The sequence below is a fragment of the Mandrillus leucophaeus genome, unplaced genomic scaffold, assembly GCF_000951045.1.
Source record: "Mandrillus leucophaeus isolate KB7577 unplaced genomic scaffold, Mleu.le_1.0 Scaffold207, whole genome shotgun sequence".
NCBI classification, from domain to species: domain Eukaryota; kingdom Metazoa; phylum Chordata; class Mammalia; order Primates; family Cercopithecidae; genus Mandrillus; species Mandrillus leucophaeus.
The window spans coordinates 2,679,197-2,683,399 of record NW_012102110.1 but is presented as its reverse complement, the minus strand read 5'-3'; the positions used below and the strand labels follow the sequence as shown (position 1 = coordinate 2,683,399).

The 4,203-nt window shown below is 43.2% G+C and overlaps 1 long non-coding RNA gene across 1 annotated transcript in view; it reads left to right on the top strand.

Moving 5' to 3' along the window:
• LOC105539589 overlaps window positions 1-3,583 on the top strand; it is a 24,894-nt gene extending 21,311 nt beyond the window's left edge. The window contains exon 4 of the long non-coding RNA XR_001006069.1: window positions 1,432-3,583. This is a non-coding gene — a long non-coding RNA (uncharacterized LOC105539589). The remainder of the gene's footprint in view (window positions 1-1,431) is intronic.
• Window positions 3,584-4,203: the final 620 nt, after the last annotated feature.

Genomic DNA, 4,203 nt, shown 5'->3' with positions numbered 1-4,203 from the left:
ACAGACTAAGACATTTACACATAAATGACTCCGCCCTGGGCTTCAGACTCAAACATCCCACCACTTACTGATCATCTCCATTTGCATTTCTCTGAGATACTTTAAACTCAAAATGTCCTACTGGACATCATTTTTCTCCACTCTCTAAATCTGGGTCTCCTTCTATTCCCTTTCTCAGTAAATGGTCCCCAAATTCCTCCAGTCATATAAAGCAGAAACTGAGATTCTTTCTTGATACCTATTTCTCCTTCAACCCTATATCCGATCCATCTCCATATCCTATTGTCTAACCATCTATAGACATCCCTCAATTCTGCCTCTGTTTATCTCCTTTGCCACCACCCAGTAACTGCTGACTGATCTGCCTGCATGTAGCTTGCCCCAGCCAATCTATTCTCTACAGTAGACGGCAAGGTCTTTATAAAAATGCAAATCTGAATCTGTCACTCCCTTGCTAAAAATGATTCAGTGACTTCCCAATGATCCTAGGGAAAAGCACCCAAAATCCTTAAAATAGTGTAGTAACAGAAATCCTATTTTGAAACATAGACACACCCCACACACTTTTCTCTTATGCCAACCCAAAAAAGTAAATGTATCCCCTAGATGGCCAGAGCCATCCATCTGCTCTGGGAAAGATTAAAACTGCAAAGGAAAAATGCAAAGAAGCTGGGAGGAAGAGTTCATATTCTGATTTTTTACTTTGAAATGGAATTTTGCAGCAAGCCAGTAGTCATGCAAGATAAGATTTCCTGAATTCCTTTATCCTCTCTTTTAGCTTAATCCAGAATCAAGTCTTGCTGCTGAGATCATGGGTTCCCCACAGAACACATAAGGTTCCTCTTGCTGTTCTATGGTAGAAAACAAAACATCTAATCCATACTTCTCATTCTGCATACATTCCCTTATACAATGAGCTCCTAGCTGACAGCCCACAGCCTACCAGTGAAACAGGAATTAAAAGAAATTAAAGAATGTGTAAGCAAAAACTCAGTTGTGTGTAAGAAAACCCAATTCCCCTTGAGGAAGAGAAAGAGCTGGATTCCTTTAAAATTAACTGCCTGTTTTTCTGTGGCTAGTGAGCCTTATCTCTCCCTTTCCCAGGCATTGTGAAGACCCTGTTTCCCTAGCTGTGCAGATGCAAGGTCACTAGGCAGATAAACTCAAGTCATAAAATGTGTTTTTCCTTGGAAAGTAAGAAATAATGTAATGCATGCCTCAATTGAATAACTGTCTTTGTTTCTCACTGTCTTCCCCCTGCACAGATCTCCCCCTACCCCACAAAATGCTTAAAAGGTAACCAGACTCTTTGTTCAGGGCTCAGTCTTTTTGGATGTTAACCTAACTGAGTATGTGCACCTAAATAATAAATAATATATAACCTCCCCGACCCTCGGTCTCTTTGATTCCTCAATTATCCCGCTGCACCAGGACTTATAGGAGCAGAAATCAGAAGACTTTACTCCACAAGCTTCAGGTGGACATGTGGACAAAGCCATTTGAGAACATGACAAATATACAGCAAGAGCAGAGACAAGATCAGATCATCCTGGGGGCAGATGCTGGGCTCTTACCAATTTGAGAGAGAAAAGGAAAAACAACCCGGCTACAAGATGCACAAGTAGCAGGCCATAGCCACCAACATCAGCAGAGCAATTGGAGGCCAGGAAGACAAGGACGCTTCTGAAGAGACTGAAAAAAGTAGAAGACAGTCCAAGTCACTGCCAGGTTCCAAGGTCTCTTTTGTCATTATTGTTACAAGTACCAAGTCAGCCAAAATCCACTCCACTCTTCAAAACCATCTTGAAGAGTTGCAGGTCAGGGTTGCTGCATCTGAGCATGTTTACTCACAAAAGGTTACAGATGATCCTCAACTTACAGTAGGATTACATCCTGATAAATGCGTCATAAGTTGAAAATATCTCATAAGTCGAAAATGCATTTACTACAGCCTAACCCACTGAACATTGAAGCTTAGACTAGCATACCTTAAAACGTGATCAAGACACTTCCCTCAGCCTACATTTGAGCAAAATCACCTAACACGAAGCCTATTTTATAATAGAGCATTGAATAGCTCACATAATTTATTGAATACTATACATTACATAGAATTTGTGACAGCTTCACACCATCGTTATGTCAAAAAAATCATTAAGTCGAGCCACCGTAACTCAGGGACTGTCTGTATTTATATTTTTACTTCACGCTAAGCTTTGAAACTGAAATTTTTGCTCCTCAGCAGATGGAGTTTCTGAGAAAGACCAAATTAGTTATAGAGCACTAAAAAAAAAAAAGAAGAAGAAGAAGAAGAAGACAGAGGAGGAGGGCAACATGGAGCAGGAAGAAGGAGAGAAAAAGAAAGAAACCATTATTGCTCCCTCATCTGAACTGCACTGCGAGTCAGCTGGGGCTTCTACCACAGTGTCCTGGAAGCCATGTTTGCTGCCCATTTCTGGACTTTCCAGCCACACTGGCCTCCTTTCCGTTTCTCAAACATGCTGTGGTTCCTGCCACTTCCAGATAATCTCTTAACAATCTATTCCTTCTGCCTGGAATGCTTTTCCTCCCACCCAGCCCCGTCCTGCCCAGCTAACTCCATTCTTTGGACCCTGTATCACTTTCCCAAGAAAGCCATTTCTGGACTTCCCTGACCCCTGCCTCCCATCTTCACTGGCCCAGAGTTCCCCACCCTATAGTCTCATCGCTCCAACCCAGGCATTGCTGCCTCCCGGGACTCTTCCCCATCGCTAATATAGTCCTGCTTGATTGTTCAGTTAATTTTGCCTCCCTTGAAGACCACAAGCCATGTTGGCAATGATGGTCTTGCTCACCATTGCACCTCCAGTGTCTAAAAACCATAGGCATGTCAATTCATTTTTGTTGAGTAAAGGAATTGTTCAATAAGTGCACAAATAAATTCACATTAAAACTTGTCCAAAAACAAAGGAGTTTTCTTGTGAGAAGCAGCTGCTCATTCTGGGGCATTTGAGTGCAGTGAGATGACGATGACGACCATTGGAGGTGCTTTCAAAGCGATGCTGTCACTAGACAGATGGCTGGAGTGCGTACCCTTTAAGGACTCACCTATCTCAGAAGTCATGTGTGTTTCTGTAGGTGTAAATGCACAGAGAGACCGGAAGGATATGTGTTCAGCTTCTTTTCAGACTGTGAAGGTCCCTGCAACCAGAAGGAAAGCTGTCTTCAGGAAAGGATAAAGGGAACGAGCATCTGTCTGTGACTCTGGTGGTTGTGCAGGCTGGTCACCTCAAGGTGGAGTGACACTGTGGTGAGACCAGTGGAGCACCAGTGAGGAAGCTCTCATAGACCTGAGCCAACTGAATTAATTAAGACCAAGAACAGTAAAGGGACCCAGAGGGCAAACTCTGAGAGGCAGTCATAACCAGCACCCTCTCCCCAAACCATATTACTCATTCCCACAGAAGTGTGTGTCTGCTTGCCTTTAATCTGTTCTGACTGTAAGCCATTTTGAGGTGGCTATCCCAATCCCAGTGATGGCTACCATGTTCTGCATTGAGTAGATGCTTGACACACATCCAATAAGTAAAAGCGAGTGAGCCAACCTTTATCACTTGGGGTTTGTTGTTTCCCCATTGCTTGCTCCTGCTGCTCAAGGGTGTGTGTGTGTGTGTGTGTGTGTGTGTGTACACGTGTGAATTGAATACACACATATAGGGGGGTGGGATACAGAATTGAGGCACCAACAAGTATCCAATATGAATGTCTTTAAAGTCAGCATCAGCAGCGAAGAAGGTACTGCACATAGGATGTGCAGGGGAAAACCTTCTTACCAGACACAGGCCACCACCAAAGCCCCCCTGCCTAAGTCTGTATTTGAAAAGCTAATTAAAAATGTTTTTTTCTTTGGGGTCTTCAATAATTTGCCTTTGAAAGCTCTTTGTTAAAATGAAAATGCCTTTGGATAGAGGAATGGTTTAAACTTCTATCACTTTGCATTTTAGAGGGGATTACGGTGGATAATTAAGAAGAGCCTGGAAAACCAGACCCCAGATTATGAATGAGGAAAGGTGGGCCAAGAGGATGAGAAGACCCAGCAGAGAGAGCTGCTGTCTAAACGGGCCTTGTCACCTTTAAATATCATTTCACAACTTTGCTTGGGGAGGCCCAAGGTTTAACTGCCTCTCCCCAAAGAAATGCACTGCAGATCTCTGAGACAAACGG